Genomic DNA, 22,464 nt, shown 5'->3' with positions numbered 1-22,464 from the left:
CTACAAAAAAAAAGAACAAATATGCACATTCTATCTATAAATATAAACAAATACGATGCATAATAATCGCGAAAAAACATTTAATTCTACACAAAAGTGCAAACATAACTTTGAAAATTCCCAAACAAAACAAAAACACAATAGGCTAAACGCAAGAGCCCTCTGTTTCTATTACCTTGAAACAACGACTAAAACTTCCTTGTTGAAGAAATTTGTAAATAATGCAGATGCATATAGGATCAACATGTACAGTATATAGGATTTATGATATAAAACATTTTTTTAAAATAGAAAAAGTCATATTCTTGAAGCTGAATCTCATGGATCTTTGAAGAAACAGTTTAATGAAATTCTTGGATCAACAATCAACTGAGCAAGATGTGCCGAATAGTCTCTCATTTGTAGCTTTTCTTAATTTCTTGTTTGGCAGTCTTAATCCAGTTCATACGTGACGTTAGTCTTGAATTTTTGGGGCTTCACGAACTGGCTGGTAACTTCCTATCACTTGGAAAAGATAACCCTGCTTGCTCAGTACTTCGTTTCATAAACTTGTCACTCTCACTTCATGCAGCAATATCTGACAAATCAACAATATACTCCTCTCTACGGATGCTTTATCAGGACTGAGTTCAGTACATCAGTCTTGTTTTCTAAAGAATTTCTTGCTGATTTTAACAGTTTTTTTATAGCTTGAAATCTTTCTTTTGAAACGGCTATGATCTGATTTGATTCTTTTTGCCTTGCTCTTTTTTAGCCACTATTTCTTGGTTCATACTAACTGTAGTGAGAATAAACTGACATGACATTCTGTTTTCGTATAGTGATTACGAAGGACCTTTCTGCCATTGCTTCAATAACTTAGACAACAGTTGCAAACATTACAAAAAAACATTGTCCAGGCATGTCAGCTTTCTGAAACGAATATCCATCTATACGGCCTATTTAAGGAATATCTTTCTTCGCACCACTGCCAACACCATTTGTTTTTCACAGTTGTGTCAATCAGGACTGTCATCTTCGTGTTTCGAGAAAACCAGCATGATGAAATGTTCATCATATATTCACGCATTCAACGATAATGTGGACGTAAAATAAGATAATAAATGGAAATTAGCAGAAATGGTGTTCGCCACATAGCGGCGCATTATAAAACTGCAAAAATTGCTTATACGGTTTATGTGTATAGTAATACAAGAAACGTCCCTCTTCATTTTTAAGGTTCTGCCAGAACTCTTGAGAAGAAAAAATTCTACCTCTGTATTAAGAATATCCCATTTTATATGTACCCAGACATTTACTTTATGAATAGAATTTCACCTGGAAATAAAAACCCTTTACAAATTATCCTTAATATTTTGATGGTAAGAAGGACTGAGCGCAGCCCAATGTTAACATGCCAGCCTGTTGACCGTGCATCGTACTGAGTGATTGCTAAGGAGAGAAATAAATCGTACTCCACATTTTTCAGGTTTTGGATAAATTATAAGAGTGTTTGACAAATCTCTCTACTTTGAACTTACAAGAGAAGCCTAGTAGTTTTTATTTGACGTTGTTGAATAGCTTCTTTTTGTCTTTTTTATCAATTAAAAAATAAGGACATTTAACGAAAGTATTCTGCGTACAAGTTTGCGCGAAATCTGACAAACAGATTGACAGTAAGTAAGATATAAAATATTTCCCTTTCTTGCACAATATTCCATGAAAAATATTACATTTTTCCAACATTCGAGTAGCTTAACGTTAGAATGCTTATAAAATATATTGCATTACGTACAAAATTTCTGGTTTTCATACGCAGGCAATAAAATAACATCGGGAGCGAAGAACCAAACTTGGTTCTATGCTACCTAGGATAAATATATACATGCGTTGAAGAAAATAAACAAATTTTTACAGAGATTAGACATTTAGTTATTCAAGAAAAAAATAAAAAATGAGGGTTAATTTCTAATTTCTGCAAAATTTGTTTATTTTGCATTAACATACATGTATATACTTGTCTTAGGTAGCATCGACATGCTTTAAACATTTATTAAAATACTGATTATTATAAGTGAATGTAAATATTTGATTCAGCTATGTTATAGAAACTTTTTACTGTTGTATAAGGTAATAAAATGTTATAGCTACGGTAAAATCAGGTTAACTCTTATTTCTTATCTTTTAATTGAAAATAAGTTAATCAACGAAACATAGTTATATGAGGTTTACATCAATGCTAACTGTGGCACCTAGTAAATTTATTTTCTCAATTTTAAAATATTTACAAATAAGGAAGGAGTCCTTGCTGGTACAGCGATAAGTCTGTGGATTTACAACGCTAATATCAGGGGTTCGATTCCCCTCGGTAGACTCAGCAGATAGCCCGATGTGGCTTTGCTATAAGAAAACACGCACACACAGTAAGGAAGGATTAGCAGTGAACATGATTTGCACTTTTAGCTTAGGGGGATATATGTGCCTTAACCTTAAGGTCTCTAAGTTGATCGTTTAGCTCATTGTGTTGCGTAATATACCGTTTAAGTTTAAAATGCTAAATAGTATTTATACATATTGCACTTCTCATTATGAAGGATGACCCTATAGTATATCTAATTAACTTGTGTCATTTCGGGAAAGCAGGTCTGTATCGGGCATACCACTTTATATAAAGAAGAAATAGAACAGAGGATTATTGGATCAACACTTCACTGTAACTCATCCTTTAATTTCTTTTTTTTTTTTTCATCCGAGTGCTCTCAAGCATAATTTACCCAACCAAAAACTGTGGTACTATTTTATGTCATGTCCAGAACAAGTGGCACCTTGACCACTGATTCCAAACAATTTCCACTCTAGGAACTCTCAAAAAATTTGTCAAATTTAATTGAACGCTATGAGTATGTAAGGGTATTTAAAGTACATGACTTTTAGATATGAAACATAGCATGTTGTTAGTTTTACATTATATATTATACATTATATATATTTTAGATTATATATCAATCATTGTCTATTTTCTTAGTAGCCTATATTATCACCTAAGTTTAATCATTAGTTAGAAAATTATTTTTATGTACTTATATTTATTTATTTTCATAGTTAAAAATATTGTATAAAGTAGTAAAATACTTTTATTCATTAATTTTTATAACCACATATTAATTAGTTTTCCTCTATTTAGACTATTAATATACTTCACTCTCCAGAAGAAAGTGTGTGATCCCGGATCTTTTTAACAGGAAGTCTCGTGCATTATCTACTCTACAGAACAAGGTTTTGATAATCGTGGTAAGCACAACATAGATAGATAATTGTGTAGCTTTGTGCTTAAGCTAGAAGTAACAAACAAAACGTTATCTAGTCGACTTTGGTGATCGTAAAAAATACTACAAATATGACATGATTAATATCAATCGCCAGACCTTTATCGTAATATTTTAATAAACCGGTGTAGCCTAGAATTTGTGAGAAGTTTAATTATTTGGATAGATTCTACTTTAACTTAGATAAAATGAATAACCACCCCATCACCATCCATAAGAAAACAACATAAAGTAGTTTATAAAGAACTTAAGGTTACATTTCCTATCAACACCTGCAATGTCAAAAACTTACTCAAAAACTCAATAAAACCATGATTCAAAATAGGATAAAATATCCCCATTTAAATAAACATAAAATACAGAATATCATTAACCATCTATATCAGAGAAGTTAGGTAACGTAGATCCTGGTAAGATATTCACAGCTATCCAAAATTCATACTTTAACACCCACATATAGATACTAAAGAAATTCACAAAAGAAGATAAATCGGCTCAAAACAAGAAATCTACTGATACGGCAAACACACATAAAACCACTGCAATAAACTTATTAAACGAATAATAAGAGAAACCAAAGTGTTTTCAGTAGAGGTTAAACATCCTCCTAACACATAATAGATAAAGCTACAATAACAGAAAATACAGTTCCCAACCCACAAGAAGTAGAAAACATTAGGAACAAAATTAGTGGTTCCAGAAAAACCACGAAATGTAAACCTCACTATAATACTATCCTAAAGCAACACCACAGTAGTTCTAGCAGTAGACAAAGGGAATGCCTCTGTAATGATAAAGAGGAATATTTTTTTTCAATTTCTAAACTTCAGTGGAAGATGGAGATTACACAAAGATCAAATCTAAAGCAACAGTTAATAGAGATTAAAAATTAACCAACTTCTAGAAAAACACTAGACAGACAAAAATTAAAAGGTAAACCCTTTAAATAATGCACGATAATTTCTGTTAAGAAGACCCAGGGTCGAATCCCAGCCACTATCAACAGAGAAACAGCTTTCTCTAGACTTGTCTGAAAATGGTAGCAAATTGCCAGCAGAAAAGTGTGATAATTAGTATCTAATTATAAATAATAATACTTATACTTGTTTTTATGGCAAAACTACTATGACAATCTGCACCGTACCTAATTTTGATGTGCTGATTAGAGAGAAAACAGCCAGTTAGTAGGATATTACTATCCATCCACTCCACACTAACTGAATGGCTCTCGTTACAGTTTAAAGAGCGGGCAATATTTTATGGTCTCGCAAGGACTCGAAACTGCCTTTCCAGCTACGAATTTTAGAGCTCTACGTCAGTGTCAACCCATGCCCAAATTAAATAGAAAATATATATATATAGAATTTAAATAATGTAAAAGATTGAAAGGATTTAGAGCTTTAATTATGAGAACATTAATTCTAAAATAATTTTATATTTACTGGATTTACCTGTGGTAGGCACCACTCGAACTTGCCTATTATTTTAACATAAGTGCTAAAAATATAAACCAGTGAATGTTTTCTGCATCACTAGATAATTGTTTGTTATCTCGCTTATTAAAAGTAGTCAGATGGTTTGAAATCCGCTGATGTTCTACATTTAGGCATTTAGCCAAGTATATATATTTATGTTATTTCAGTGTTTTGTCTGTTGCATTCAACCGGGAGGTGATATATCTGAAAACGTGGTCACGTCATACTAGACAAAATAATAGAAGTAATACGTTCAATAAGATTTTATTACTTATTTCATTAAAGAATGCTCCGTCACTCCACATTTCTTTCCTCGCTTATGAAATTCAGGAGTCCACGGATTATGCGTTATGTAGACACGGATTCATAATTTGAAGTAATGTTATTAAAACCACCAATACATTTTCCACTCTTCGGTTGGAAACAGATATACGGAAAGAAATGGGAAGTTCAGTTCTAAAGTTGTAATATCGAGCTATAAAATTCATATAAAACTCCTTCATAACTTACATTGTAAAAGATTTGGTAAGCTTTATCGTTATTTATCTTACAAAATTACAGAAACATAAATATATTGCATAAAAATCAATCACAAATTATTATCACTTTTCGCTAAAACGTCCTCTTGTTCATTTGGTGTGTTTTGAATTTCGCGCAAAGCTATACAAGGACTACAGTCCTCTAGTCTTACACTGTTAAATTAAGGATGGCTAGAGGGGAAAGCAGCTAGTAATCACTACCTACCGCCAACTGTTGGGCTACTCTTTTACCAATGAGTAGTGGAATTAACCGTCACATTATAACGTTTCTACGGCTGAAAGGGCGAGCATGTTTAGTGTGACGGGGATTCGAAACCGCGACCCTCGGATTACAAGTCGAGTGCCTTAACCACCTGACCATGTGTCTTGTTCCTATCAATATGAGAGTAAATTGTTCACACAATTGTGAATTGCATGTTAAAACCTGCAAAGAAGAAAATAATTAATGACCTTACACGCAGCAATACTAATGATTTAAATTCCACTCTTTACAATGTTCAAGAAACTGTGTCATGAAAATAGCATTATGTAATATAAATCCCAGCGTTTTCGTAACATTGAAAAAATAACCTCATTGAAATAGCATAACAACGGTAGGTTTCACCGTTCGTACCAGCAAATAAATCAACATTCTAAATAATATCAAATAATGCAAGTCCCATTACTCATCATATTCGAAGAAATTATGTTTTAAATAACATCGAATAACGCAAGTCCCACTGTTTCTAATATTAAAGAAACTGTGTCATCAAAATAACATCAAATAATATAAGTCCAACTCCGTTCGCAGTAAGACAATGTAAATTAGCACCATTTGTACTATCGAAGTAATCATGACAAAATATAAGTTCGCGTTGTTCCTAACATTAAAGTAATGGTAACAGCTAAACAAAATGATTCGTATAATTCCGCACTATTTTTAATATTAAAGTAATCATGGCACTTAAGCAACACGACACAATACTTTAAAAATATTTCATGTTTTGGTTTTATGACATGCGGGTAAGGAGAAACATTGTCCACGCTTATCTCCTTCACGTTAAGCAAGCACACTTGTTTTACTGTGTCATTTGTCTATGAACGAGATAATAATCTAACAAAGAGAAAGAGTACTAGAAAGTTCATATACCTTGTATAGAAAGCATTAAACTGGATATAGACTAACTTTCTCCCCATTCTGTGTTTAATCCTGTAAAAATAATTGTCAGTTTTTTTTTATTATAAGTTTTATTTTGCTGTTAGGTTCTTTTGTTTTTGCAAGTATCCGTCCCCCCGGTGACACACCACTAAAAACCAGCTTTCCATACCTGTGGTGGGCAAAGCACAGATAGCCTTTTGTGAAGCTTTGTGCTTAATTCCAAATAATGAAACCAAGAAAGTCCTAACTTAATAACTTTTATCAACTAGAGAATTTTCTGTGAAATTTTAATGATGATAGAAGTAAGTTTTCGGTAAAACATTAGAGTAGAAAGTAGTGTTCGAACTTAAATATCTGCTTATTAACCATGTTTTCTATAACCAGAAACAACAGACCCACGCTAGTATAGCGGTATGTACACGAATTTACAACACTAAAATCATGGGTTCGATTCCCATCGGTGGACTCAGCAAATAGCTCGATGTGGTTTTGCTATAAGAAAACACACACACACTAAAAACAAGCGAGGACCGAATACCATAAAAAGCCGTTTTCTCCTTTCAAAAGAAATTTGCATCTTTCATACAGTTATTGAGCCTTAGGATTATTTTATAGCTTTAATGTAAGGCTGCACCATGGAATATATGCTACTTGCGCACCGCGTGTATTGAACTTATAATTTTAATGTTATGAATTCTGAAGCTTACCTATAAACCAAACTCCCGGGAGATCTGTATTCCTTATCATATTAACAATGTATTTATGGAATATTTGGTTTCAGATAATTTTCGAAAGCGTAAAAAACACTCAGCCGTTTGCATTGTAATTCTTCCTGGAGGTAAAAGTTTGAAAATAAACTTGACCTAAAATAGATGCCATTTTTTAAAATAGTTGAAAAATACATGATAGTTTTGTTTACACCTGAAAAAAAAACATATTTTGTTTTCATTTGAGATTACTACGAAAACTTTGTGTTGATTAACGTTTTTATGTCTGTAGTGATTCACAGAGAAGTGTTTGTGTGTTTTCTTATAGTAAAGCCACATTAGGCTCTCTGCGGAGTCCACCGAAGGAAATGGAACCCCTGATTTTAGCGTTGTAAATCCGTCGACTTACCGCTGTCCCAGCGGTGGACTTCACATACACTTTAATGTAGAAATACGCATAATTTGTTTCCAAAAAAGAAAAAAAAAGTCCAACTATAAAGCAATACAGTAAAACATTATAGGAAATAAAAACGAAATAAATTATCGTTATTAGAGGGTTATTATTATTTTAGAAAAAAAGACAAAAATAGACGCAGTACTGGAATATATTCGGACAGGGAAATAAAGCACTGTTTTGCAATATTTTATATGTGTTACTTTACATACTTTTAAATAAGTGAAATATACTTTAATTCTGTCAAGTGCTCTGTTTAACTGTAAATCAGAAGCAACGTTTAGTATCACCTTTTAAAAACAAAAATGTATGTTACAGAAAATTTTGTTACGCTCATGTCGTTTTAGTTTCATTTTTTAAATATTCGCTTAAATATAGTTTTTTTTATGTTTTAACAAAATATATTTATATCAGACGTAAAGAAATGTGTCAACATTATTGTAAACCACTCTGTTTTTTATTGTATTTTTTCTTATTTCTGAACATTATTCTTCATATCTATGAATTAATAAAGCTGAGGTGGGATATTAATGAACAAACAAGTGCTAATTTTGTTTATGGCGTCTTACTTTTTCATGAAAAAAGATATCCAAACGTTTTGAAATTATTATTTTAATAAATGCATTAGTATTAATATTAAAAAATTATCCTTGATCGACTACTGTCTCTACATTAAGTCCTTGGTAGTATGAAGCTCTTAGAACCAGTACATTTTCTTAACAATCTTACAGATTTATTTAAAGATATCAGTGGTTAATTTATTTCGGTGAATGAGTTTACTGAATTCGTGATTGTTTTAAGCTCCTGAGAACAATTTAAGATTTATGGCACCCGTAGTTTTTCACGCAGTCGTAAATAAATTTGTTATGACATCATTTCCGCTCTATCTGTTGTCATGGGAACAGTCAACTGCTTACAGGTCGTGACCACGGTATAAAAAGAAATTCAGTGGGAAATGCGAGTCTATCGAGTGATGGTTTGAGACAAGCGAGTAGATACTATTCACAACATGAGGGGAAGAGATCTCCCGGTACGACTTAGCGGCCTCAAACAACATCTTCCAAAGTAAGTGAATGTTGTTACTTCATACATCAACATTGTAACTATCATAGCTTCTTTGTAGTTGGATTCCTCAAGAAAAATTAGCTTTGTTCCTGTTTAATAAAAGTTTTATATAAATAATAACAGAATACACATAACAAGTTTAACTTAACGATGTAGATAGTTTTGCAGCCAATGCACAAGATAAAACAGGATGTGTTAAAAAACGTTTGAAATAAGAATTGAAATAAATCTAAACTGTATATCTCTATAATTACATCCGTGAAAATGTAGAGTATACGATTATTTATTTCGGAGTTAACAACGACGAGTTATGTAGTTGCATTATTAAACATGCGGAGAATGGAGGCCAGCCGTTGTCTAATTGGTAGCGTGCTGAAACGTGGATCCAAAAGTCCATGATTCGCGTCCCATTGTCTCAAATAAGAATTCACGCTTCGCATTTTGTGGTCGTGGTTTTGTTATACGATTGGCATTCAAATTTCACTTTTCGATTAGTTCCAAAGAATTGACAGTGGATGCTCTTGATAAACTGCCTTTCCTCTAGGCTATAAATTCAAAATTAGAGACAACTAGTGGAGATTGCTCTTGTATATTTTTATGTACATCTCCGAAACGAACAGCAGAATAGGTTACTATTATTAATATCGGTGTGAACTACAATATATATCTCCAGGTGTCATCGACAGCACAAACTCGAATTTTTACTAATCTGTTGTTGCCATCAATAATACTCTGCACTTAAGTGACTGAGTATTAATGAACATTTTAAAGCGCATTTGAAAAAATACTATCTCTGTTTGAGAGAGAATACTGGTTTTTACAGACCTCTTAGAGATGATGAAAAATAGGCTTTACAGCTGTATTATCTAAACCACAACTGCACACAAGATGGAGTATAACTCACTTTTTAAAGTTATGATTTAGCATCTAGAAAATATTTCTTTTTTCATGTGAGTATGATTTTGATGTCCCGGAATATGTACAGTATGATTATAGGTCATGTGCCAAGGCTACTTTTCTAACGTCACGTAAACACATCTTGTATTGCTTGAGAATGTAAAATCAAATAAACCAATCGACTAATTTTTCTAACAACGAAAAACTTTTGGGCTTTGCGACTATGATGAATAAACAACCATTTCCATGTAGTCTATCTGTTTATAGCTCCAAAGGCTATAAATACATAAATATAATCTGGCTGTTTCTTTGGTAATAATTCCTACAACTTCAGATCTCCTGATATATACAAGTATATAATCCCCGAGGGACTGAACAGCATTCCATTGTATAAAAACTCGGCACCTCTAACTTTACTGCTAAAAAAAAACAACAGCAAAAAACTACCCACATAGATGTTTTGTTGACTAGGTTGTGATGATGAAAGGGCCAATAGATTACTGGTATTTTTGGAGTACTTGTATGTATGTATTTATTAAACTATTTACGTTTTTGCTGCTCAACTACTCCACCAATGGTTTAAGGCCAAAACTTCGAATGAGTTAAAGCATTTTTTCTTCATTTAACACTAAAATGCGTTTCTAAAAAAAATAATAATGTATCTTAATTGTGAACTTTACTAATCCATAGTTACGTGTTTAATCTCAGGACTTTAAAATAAATTCTGTACAATTTTTGTTTCGAACACCATAATTAAATTTTATGTATTCTTTTGTACCTTTTAACTTACGTTGTGTCTGTTACCAGACCAAGTCTTAACTTGCTGCCTTTTTTGTCTGTTTTCTTCTTTGAATGAGACTGAAAATCACATCCAGAAGTTCATTGTCACTAGCTTCACTGTATGTTAGTTTTTCAGAATATAGTAATCCTAAATGCATTTTTGCTATGATTCCACGCTCTCTTCTCTGTCAGCCTGCCCCCTACCAACTTTTGAAATATAAGTTATGTTACTGAAACAGAGCACAGCTGAATGTTTTTTTGTTGTTGTTTATATAACTTGATTAATGTAGTTTGACTACATAATTCGTGTTGTGTGAATAATCAATCTTTTTTTGTTTTCTGTTTTATTACCTAATTTCTGTTTCTCGCGTCATTATTATTTTCTTTATTTTTAAGTATTGTATTTTAAGTAATCGTCTTTATTATTTTCATGAAAATGCTTAGTACTGATAAGAAACTAACAAGGGCTATAGGATAAAAATTAAGATATTTGCGACCAACAGCTGATAGATTCAGGAACGTGATTGTTCTACCATTAAGGAAGTAAAATGGTCTTATTCTTCCGTTTTTCGCTAAAATCACCTTTTATTTATTAAAAAACAAAAAGCAAGAAAGAGATAAATAAGTTACAGTTGTTCTTAAAGTGTGAAAGTCTGGTCTATAAATGATCTTCACCTGCTTCTGTGTGGAATGTTTCTTTTAAATCCACACTTTAAATAACTTTCACCAACATTAAAAGTAGATAGCTATCTAAATACACATTTCTTATTTTTACCCCCCGCTAGTACAGCGGATTTACAACGCTAAAATCAGTGGTTCGATTCCCCTCGGTGGGCTCAGCAGATAGTCTGATGTGGCTTTGCTATAAGAAAAACACACACACACACGTTCTTACTTATGTTTCTTTAATGTTTCACGCAATAAACGAAATTCACATAAATAGTGCAAAATTAAGTGTTATGTTTTTGTTTCTTTTCATATTTACTTTAAATAACTGATTATGTCCTTTTCTTTATGGCATGAAATATGTTGATAAAAGAAGCTAAGCTTTTATTTATCATTTAATGCTTCATTTGTTATTTTTCATTTAAAATAAGTTTATATATATAAGCCAGTAAAGTATGTATATTATGAGTTTTTAATTGTTATCGAACATGAACAGTGGATTAATATTAAATTATTTCATAAAATATACATTGTTTTCGCCAAATATCATATGTATAAATACCATTATTCTTAGCCATAAAAACACAAAAAACACCTGTAAACATGACTTGAATAATTCTAGTTGAATAACTTGATTTGTGTAAGGGTTACAAATAAAGCATCAGCACTAAACAGTATATTAATAAATCGCTGACTGAAAAAAATCATAGTAAGTACATTTTTGTTACCCCCAGTGACCAAGTTTTGATGCCCGTGATAGGCAAAACACAGATAGTCCTCTATATAACTTTGTTCTTAACTAAAAACAAGCCGATCGTGTTATTTTTCTAATATGTTACGATCTTTTATAACTACTAATTATAGTAGAGAGCACTGTTTAAGGATTTTATGCATAGTTTAGAAAAATTCTGACACCACGCAATTACAAGTTCGCATATGAGACTAAAATTTGATATCATATCGTTCGTTTCATCAATATTGCTTTCAATGTTCTAGATCTAAAACGGTTATCATGAGTACTTTATCATTTAGAAAAAAATGTTAGAATCGTTTTAAGTTTTTAGAAAAGAGAAAAATGAACAAACTTGAACTACGAAATAATATCGATTTAAAGACTTAAGTAAAGAAATAAAAGCCTAATAACTCCAAAGAGGCCCAGCATGGCCAGGTGGTTAAGGCACTCGACTCGTAATACGAAGGTCGCGGGTTGGAATCCCGGTCATATTAAACATGCTCGCTCTTTCAGCCGTGGGGGCGTTATAATGTGACTGTCAATTCCACTATTACTTGGTAAAAGATTAGCCCAAGAGTTGACAGTGGGTGGTGAAGACTAGCTGCCTTCCCTCTAGTCTTACACTGCTAAATTAAGGATGGATAGCGCAGATAGCTCTCGTGTAGCTTTGGGCGAAATTCAAAAAAACAAACTCCAAAGATTTTAAGCTATTTCAGTTTAACCTGTGTTTTTTGGTGTCATACCTTCCTTATCTCTTTCAAGAACAGATAACGAATATGTGTGATGTGTGAATATGTGTTTTTCACAAATTTTTTAAGTTTTTTTTTTATGTAAGCTTTCAAATTCAAAGCTGTAGTCTTCATCAGGCACAGTTTCTTTAATGTAGGCCTAACAAAATTTCAACTGATAAAGATTCCAGGAGCGAAATTTAAATCTTGCACCAAATAAACTCGTGCATAAAGTAAGTTAAAACGTGAGATTTATTTAAATCTAATTTATGATTCAACATTCTTTACTAGTTTAAATAGTTCTTTAAATACTGAGAAATCTGTTTTTCTTATTTTAATATTTTTATATATCAGAATACCTTTTTGTATACAAAATAATAATTTCTCTCACTCAGTAATATTCAACGGGTAAGTTAACAGACTTAAAAGGCTATAAACTGGAGTTCGATTCCCTACGGGAGAAGAGTGAAGACAGTTCTTTATGTAGCTTAGTTGTAAATACACTGAGTGTCAATTCAATATGATTTCTAAATAGTTTCATGGTTTCAAAAATACAAATGCTTCTTTGTCTTAAAACATTGGTAGAAATTTACAAATGTTTCAAAACCATCGTAAAAAACTTGAACCAAATTTCACAAGCTGGTAATATATTAAATGCTTTTTATGTTAAAATTTAACTGTCCAAAATTCAAATATAAAATAGAAAAACAATACGTTTATGTATTTTAAGGGAAGAAGTTTTTCCCATGAATTAGCATAAAAATAAAACAAAACATCTTACACAATTTTTCGTGCATTTTATACCTCATAATAGGTAACAAAATGGCTTTGTTGTAAATTTCTGTTATACTCATTATAAAATATTTTCTAAGGTTTGTAATATCATTTATATTGGAGTTCAAACTCAACTTATGTTTTATATAATATTAAAATAAAGTACAATTTGACGTTTAACCAGTTTGTAATTTGTGTTTTTTATAACGATTAATTTTACAAGTCTCAGTTACGTAGTTATAGTATGTAACATTATAAGCGTTTTAATTATAATTAAAACACTGTATCCGCTTGTTTGTTTGTTGTTAAGTAAGGCCTGGCATGGCCAAGCGCGTAAGGCGTGCGACTCGTAATCCGAGGGTCGCGGGTTCGCGCCCGCGTCGCGCTAAACATGCTCGCCCTCCCAGCCGTGGGGGCGTATAATGTGACGGTCAATCCCACTATTCGTTGGTAAAAGAGTAGCCCAAGAGTTGGCAGTGGGTGGTGATGACTAGCTGCCTTCCCTCTAGTCTTACACTGCTAAATTAGGGACGGCTAGCACAGATAGCCCTCGAGTAGCTTTGTGCGAAATTCAAAACAAACAAAAAAAAAAAAAAACAGTTGTTGTTAAGCGCAAAACTACTCAAAGGGATATACGTACTCAGTTCACTATAAATATCTAAACTTATTTTTCAGAGTTATAATCCCTTAGACTTCACATTGAGCAACCAAAAGACATTTCCGTTTGTAAAAATAACGTTGATGTTATACATGGCAGTTTCGATCCATTCATCTACTGTTAATAAAGCAACAGAGCAGACCAGTACTCGCTGTTTACGGTAAGAGGGCTTTTAGAAACGTTGGAGTTAGATAATGAAGTGAATCTCCTTCAGTGGCACAGCGGCATATCTGTGGACGTGTTCCGCTAGAAACCGCGTATCGATACCGGTTGTGGGCAGAGCACAAAGAGCCCTATGTGTAGTTTTGCGCTTAACAACAAAATTACATAACGTAGTGAAAGTCTGAAAGTGCATTAATTAAAAAGAACAACTTAAAATGAATATTTTTATGGAAATGAATTTTTTACTAAACAGTCGGTTACCATTGTTTGTTTATTTGTTTGTTTTGAATTTCGCGCAAAGCTACTCGAGGACTATCTGCGCTAGGCGTCCCTAATTTAGCAGTGTAAGACTAGAGGGAAGGCAGTTAGTCATCACCACCCACCGCAAACTCTTGGGCTACTCTTTTACCAACCAATAGTGGGATTGACCGTCACATTATAACGCCCTCACGGCTGAAAGGGCGAGCATGTTTGGTGCGACCGGGATTCAAACCCGCGACCCTCGGATTACGAGTCGAACGCCTTAACACACTTGGCCATACCGGGCCCGGTTACCGCTTTTAATAGTTTTATAATCTCCAACGTTTATAAATAACTTAGATAAATGACTTTTTATTTAAAATGTTTTCTGTGTTACACATTTTTCAAACATGATCCATGTAAATTTGTTTCTTTTGTTTTTAATAAATAAACTATAAAGTTCATATATACAATTTCCAAAAATCATTTTAACCGAAAACTTTTCCATTTTATTTTTTCCGCAGTTCCAGGTAAGTTTAACTTTTGGTTTAAATACAGATCGCTGTACATGGGACTCACTATACTATTCTCACTGCAGGGAACGAACCGCAAATTTTAGTGTTATAAGTCTTCCAGTTTACCGCTGAGCCATCAGGAGAGGGTATATACTGTAGAGATAATATTTGTTGCAATTCTTAATAATATTATATTAAGCTAAGCTGTTAATATGATCGAACAGTTTCTCCACAAACCGTAAAATGAATTAAGATATTTTCGTATTATCAGTCGATTTTTCAAAGAATTATGTTATGAAAACATTTTGAATGCTATTGAAACATGCACAACAAATCTGTCAAAGATACAACACCTCGCATTATTGATTAATAAGAATGAAAGTTTTTAGATGATATAAATCTATTTTGTTCATTCCTTATATACATAAGTAGATATAATTTTTATATTATTTTTTCAAATACAAAATACAAGTGTTGCTGGTAGGAGCGTGGCGGGTTGTCTGACTTACTGTCATTGATACAGCAGATAAATAAAAATTCTGCCAACAACAATGATTTGAGTAGACCTAAATTAACAAAGCTATAGAGAGAGATTCGTCTGCTTTTAATAGGGGCGACTGTCATTTGCAAGAGACGTTGACTGGTGTGCAGGTACCGCCATACAATCTATTGGAAGTACTACATAACATTTACTCACGGTTAATATGCATGATCATAGATTTTGACATAACGGCTGAGCTTAAGATATTTCAAATACCTGTCAAAGAAACATTTCATTACTCGAAATCTAGGGTAGATTCGTGACATATATTGTAGTATGTGATACATAACATAGGGGAAACGTAGAGATAAAACTTGTTTTAATTGTTTCTAAGAGAGATTGAGTTCTTTTTATAAGTTAAACCTTGTATAACAACAAACTGAACTTCGTGTAATCATAATCTTAAACATGTGATATTTATAATACTCGACATCTGAGATTCACAAAGGGTTTTCCTTACAATTACAACACCTTACTTTCACAATAAGCTATTGGCCAGTTAATGCCTCAACTTTACATTAATAAGTTGTTTGTAATAGTGTCGCTAAATAATGGTACTTTCCCTTATTTTATCACGATTCCGCAAAATTGTTTGGTTTTTTAATTTTGCTCAATGCTACTCGAGTGTTATCTGTGCTAGCCGTCCCGAATTTAGCTGTGTAAGACTAGAGGAAAGACAACTAGTCATCAACACCCACCGACAACTCTTGGGCTACTCTTTTACCAACGAATAGCGAGATTAACCGTCACATTATGACGCCCCACGGCTGAAAGAGAGAGCATGTTTGGTGTGACGGGGATTCTAACCCGCGACCTACGGATTACGGGTCGGGTACCTTAACCACCTGGCCATGTCGGGCCCTTAAGAGAAAAATATCTAAAAAATGTAAAATATATCAAGAAGTTTTTATGAGTCGAGTGCCTTAATTATCTGGCCATGCCAGGCCTGCCACAGAATGTAAACAGTTTACCGTTATATCAAAAGTCCTTAATAAGCTTTAATACTTTTGCATGGTATAATTCGTTTGTTTAGAATTAAACACAAAGCTACACAATGGGCTATCTGTGCTCTGCCCACCACGAGCATCGAAACCCGGTTTTTAGCAGTATGAGTCCACACACTGAGGAGCTCCATGATATTAAAAAAAAACTATTTTATTAAACAATTTGTACTTATGGTACTATACTAAGATTATCTGTCGCCGTCCATAATTCTAAGGGAACAACTGTCTTTCTTATGAAGTACCTTCAACGAAAAGTGGGAGAAACATTCTTTGGTAACATCTGGATTCGAATACGCGTCACCAGCTTTTAAATACAGAGGTCTTATACATGGTGAAATTAATGTTTATTGTTATAGTAGATATATCTCCTCTACAATATTCACTTTTATATTAAACCTTGTTTTCAAATAATGTCTAACGATGATGTACAATAAACTTTACTGAAAAACACTTGATATCAAAAATACTCGAGCGACCAACAGGATCCCCAGAGGCATAGCGATATGTCTGTGGACTCACACCGCTAAAAACCACTTTTCGATACATGTGGTGGTCAGAGCACAGATAGCTCATTGCGTAGCAGGGGCTTAATTCTAAACAAATAAAGTGATCATGTCTGGCATGGCCAGGTAGTTAAGGCACTCGATGTGTAATCTAAGTCTACCGGGTTCGAATCCCCGTCATATCAAACATGCTCGCCCTTTCAGCTATTCGTTCGTAAAATAATATCCCAAGAGTTAGCGGTGGTTAGTGATGACTAGCTACCTTCCACCTAGTCTTACACTGCTAGATTAGGGACGGCTAGCGCAAATAACCCTTGTTATCTTTGCGCGAAATTCAAAAACAAACAAAGAAAGCAACCAACAGTATTTACCCCTTATAATAACATAAATTTTAAGCGAAAGACCCATGATGAGAAAAGATATTCGCTTTATAAGAAGGTGTTACTATGATCATGTAAATACTTTAACTATTTTTTGTATGAGGAGATTGACCACTTCTTAATTTACGTAATATATGCTATCAGAGCTTAGTATCAAAACCATTCTTTAACAAGCCAAAATAGCAATTGAATATAATATTAGATACTTTTTATTGTTTTCTTTCATAATTAACTCAAATAATAATTATTATTTGATTACACTTAACGTGTCTTTTTCAAATTCTAGGCCAATTCATTTTTAATTTCTGGCAGTAAGGTTTTGTCGATCAGATATGTCATGATTAATAGCTTATACGATCACCTAAGTCGAATTATTTATTAATTAGTTACTAATGTTTTTAATTTTTTATTTTGATTAGTCTATATCCTACATTTCAAACAAATAGTACTCCGGACTTTATTAAAGTATTAAGAAAGACCCTGGATGAAATTCTAAGACTTCCAACACAGGACTACCCTGAAAACGACAGCATATTAGTAATCGAAGCAAATGATAAAAACTAATTATTATGTATTTATTTGAAAAGAAAGAACAACATGAATTAGTTACTAATTAATAATTAGACTTAAGTTAACGTATAGGTTAGTAACAATGACAACCATATCTTTGTGTTTTTTTCGGTTATACTCAACCCACTATTGTGTAATTTATGTTTTTACCAAATCTTTCTCAATACAACGATGGTTCTTTACCATGAAAGCCGCTTAGCACTCTTAAACAGCATTACAACAAGTCTACCCATGTCTCACTTACTTAGAATGAGCAGATATTATTTAATGGGAATTCACAGCTGGAATCTAGCACTGGCTCCTGTCTTGGCTGACAAGGTTTACTGCCAAGATTATTAGTATTAAGGGTGGCCAGAAGATTAACCTCACCGACATTTGTTATCCATGATGAGGTTTATTGTTCAATGTAAAATGAGCATTATTTAGATGTTTATCAAAATGCATAATAACATTTACGCAGCTGATGTTCGGAAACGTAATGCTCGTGCTTAATTTAAGGGTCTTTACATGTGAAAATAAGTCAGGTAAACGTATCCTGATGATTAAGTTTTGTAATAAATACGTATGCAGATATTTGTTATGAATTTCGCGCGAAGCTACTTACACTAGTCGTTCCTAATATAGCAATGAGATATTACAGGGAAGACAGCTTGTCATCACCACTCGCCGTCACCTCTTTGGCTACTTTTTTACTAACGCAGATTGCGAGTCGAGCACCCAAACCACCTAACTGTATGCAGACACAAAACATAAAAACAGACTTTTCTAGTTTTCAGTTACTTCTTTTGAGTAGGATAGAATATGAAATTCAACCAACTGGATACAACATAAGTTGCATTTTGTCATACAGAGGTAGTCTTTGTGCTGCCTCCAAATATTCATGATTTCACCAGAATCACGAGATTTTAGTCGCTACGTTGTACAATAAAGAACATTCATCTAGTTGTATTGTGGAGCACAGCTGCACTAGACTTTAAATTTAGAATGAATTTTTCTACGTCTACTTGTGTCATCGAAGAGCAAGAAAAGATCTTCAAAATATAAAAGAATATAATGAGAAAATATTAACATAACATGAAGTACAAATGAATTAATCTAAAAGTTTAAAGTTCTATCAAATTCACTAAAATTGGTCAAAGCAAAAAAGTTTCAGTTTGATCATTGCTTTAATTCATAAATTTGACCAAAAGTATATTTTCTTAAAGCAAGAACAATTAATTTACCAAGTTAAAAACCTACTAGTCATAGTCCGTTTATGGTAAACATAAAAACGTTTAAAAACTTATATCAACACAGTTAAATGAAATATTTCTGTGTTTTTTATTTATCACAAACCTTTACCGTACATACAGATTTACTGTTTTTGTGGAAAATTGAGCACTTTGAATGTATTCACAAGACGGCTGGTATGGGTATTAACACTTTAATTAAAATAAAGTACAGAACAACGTTTCAACCTTCTTAGGTCATCTACAGGTTAACAAAAGATGACCTAAGAAGGTCAAAACGCTGTTCTATATTTATTTTAATTAGTGTGCTAATACCCATACCAACAGTTTTGAGAGTACATTTTTACTTCAACTGGGTTTCTCGTCATCACGAATCACGAAAGAGCACTTTGAGTTTAAAGATTGCTTCATCTAAAGCATTCGATTCCCTTCGGTGGACTCAGCAGATAGCCGATATGGCTTTGCTATAAGAAAACACACACATCTAATGCAATAACAGGCCCGGCACGGCCAAGCGTGTTAAGGCGTTTGACTCGTAATCCGAAGGTCACAAGTTCGAATCCCGGTCGCACCAAACATGTTCGCCCTTTCAGCCGTGGGGGCATTATAAAGTGACAGTCAATCCCACTATTCGTTGATAAAAGAGTCACCCATGAGTTGGCGGTGGGTGGTGATGACGAGCTGCCTTCCCTCTGGTTTTACACTGCTAAATTAGGGACGGCTAGCGTAGATAGCCCTCGAGTAGCTTTGAGCGAAATTAAAAAAAAAACCAAAACCAACAATAATGCAATCATTGTTGGTTACTAGTTTAAAATTGCAAAGAATTAGTCTAGTATAAATTATAATAGTGGATTCGTGAATGTAGCCTTCTCTTAGGTGATCTCGAAAATTATTTATGTATGTAGTTTATATGTTTCCATAATATAATTAATCTTGGACTTGCATAGTGCCCGGTTTTTTTGACATTATATTTGTATTTTTTTTAAATTCTTGAAAAAGTTCTATAAATACTTGTTCGTATTTAATAATTTTTTGGTTGTTATTAATTCTATCTGAAGTAGCCCAAAGTGGTACAGTTAGTAACAGACAAAATTTTGGAATATTCTTCCAATAATGCTAACAGTGACGGTACCCAACTAATGAAACAATTATTGTAATATTTCTAAGTACGAAATTAAAATAGATTTAAAGTGGTTGTTGTTTTGAATTAAGCACAAAGCAACACAATGGGCTATCTGTGCTCTGCCTACTACGGGTATCGAAACCCGGATTTTAGCGTTTTAAGTCCGCAGGCATACCGCTGAGCTACTGGGGGGCATTTAAAGATGTAAACATTTGCGGACTGATGCAACATGTCTCCGCCATGTAATCCCAACAAGGTCAATTTTATTACCAAACTGTCTATATCATCGTTGGTACCACTAAAAAGGTATATTTGTACCAAATTCCATATAATGGTTACCAAAATATCGCCGAGTAATTGATCCAAAACTCTAAAATTATATTTTTATGAGTCCTGACTCCTTAAAAAGCTACAAAATAAGCAAATTCAATAGTTGTTTTTTTTTGTAGGTCAATGTGTGTTGGGCGCATAAAAATTTAATTGTCCCAACGTTCATCTTAATTACAGTAAATATGAACGCACAGAAGTCCAAGACATACATTTTTTTAGTTATTTGACCTTTGACCTTACAAAATACTTTTGAAAGCCTAAATAAGAAAAATGAAATGAGGATATCTGGTAGTATTAGACCAAGGTATAACCCTACCAAGTTAGAAATCAATCCGCCGAGGAACGAAGGAACGGCTGTTGATTGAAAAGCGTTTGGAAGATAAAGAAACAATGGAAAAAAAAGAGTTTCTCTCTGCGAAAACATAATTAGTTTTACTCGTTATCAGGTTCATTGTTTGTTTTGCTCTAATTGCTTAGTTTAATCGTTGATTAATATTAATTAAAATTAAGTGTTATAGAAAGGTTTAGTTTTTACAATTAAGACGCTTCATTCTCAGTTTTACAATAACTACATACAGAAATTAAGAAATATATTATAACGACTTTAATTTGAAATCCCAACTTTATTTTCTTATTTTTGAAGCACTTTAATTGTATTTTATTCATTTATAACTTATTAGAAGCAATTCATAGTCAAAAGGTAACATATGTAGTTAAATTACTTGGAGGTAATAGGCTTGTTTGTTACACTTGTAGTAATTGTTACTAGGTGGTCAACGAACTCTAGTAATACGTTTATAGGCAGACTTTTAAATAAACTACAACAATTGTAATATATTTTTGTAACACAACAAATTCCAGATAAAATTAGCTTTTATGTCCTCGTTCATACATCGTAACATATTATGACTTGAAACTAAGATTCTGATGTTGAATTGAATACGTCGGCAACTAATTAGTTTTACAAATTCCACTAATTGACACAGTTGCATCTTAGCTTAATTTCTGCTTTAAATAAAACTGTTTCATTAAGGTTTTCCACCATCAGCGAACTGCGTATGTAACTTTCATCAGGGCAGTGTATGGAAATAGCTCCTACGCTAAACTCTTTAATTGCATTGACTTTGTTTATCCTTTTTCAAAAGAATGAATTCTTCTTGAGAGAATGAAAACATCTATTAACATTTCACATTAAACAGGGTATTTTCAATAAATTAGGTCTCAAAAGGCAAGATTTCAATAATTTTATTGGACATATTTATCTATTTTTGTTCTGGTCCACAGATTCATACCTGAATATAATCAACACAAAGCTATTACGACTGCAATTAAACGCTCTACAAGTCTGTAAACTTACCAGTGGCCCACCAGAAGACCGTAAAAACTAATATTTATGTACTGAAATTATGTGTGGGATATTTTGTTTGTAAATTTGTGATTTCTCATTTTTATAAAGACATAAATTATTCTTTAGCAAATATATTTGAAACTTAATAATTTAAAGGACAATTTATCTTTTTTGTGTAATTATATAATTTCATTACATAAATTTTAGTTATTACGGTCACCCGGTAGGGCAGCGGTAAATTTACTTATTTAAATGCTTAAATATGGAGTTTAGTTCCCCGCGGTAAATACAGCAGATAGCCCAATGTGGCTTTACTCTAAAAAACACTGTTCTTACGTAATTAATTGGAAGTTGCTTATTGCGTCATATTTATACCAGCGGGAATGGTCGTGGTTATAAAGTTCCTACACAGTTTGAAAAGTCGTAAAACAGGAGGACTAAAGAAAATGGTAATTATGAAAGAATCTGATGACATACTCGTCGGATCGCTACCTGCATGTATATGTCTAATAATAGCAGTAACATATGCCTGTTTCATGATAAAGAGGGAACCAGTACTATTAGTTCAATGGATTGCTCTGTAACTTTTATATGGAATAA

The 22,464-nt window shown here is 32.9% G+C and overlaps 1 protein-coding gene across 2 annotated transcripts in view; it reads left to right on the top strand.

The window, feature by feature from the left end:
- Nucleotides 1–8,574: 8,574 nt before the first annotated feature.
- Nucleotides 8,575–22,464, top strand: part of LOC143255637 (growth hormone secretagogue receptor type 1-like) — an 83,282-nt gene continuing 69,392 nt past the window's right edge. For both annotated transcript variants that reach the window (XR_013030772.1, XM_076511605.1), the window contains exon 1: nucleotides 8,575–8,683. The gene's annotated coding sequence lies outside the window, so the exon portion shown is untranslated. The remainder of the gene's footprint in view (nucleotides 8,684–22,464) is intronic.

The sequence above is a fragment of the Tachypleus tridentatus genome, chromosome 7, assembly GCF_004210375.1.
Source record: "Tachypleus tridentatus isolate NWPU-2018 chromosome 7, ASM421037v1, whole genome shotgun sequence".
NCBI lineage: Eukaryota > Metazoa > Arthropoda > Merostomata > Xiphosura > Limulidae > Tachypleus > Tachypleus tridentatus.
This window is presented reverse-complemented; position numbering and strand designations above follow the sequence as displayed.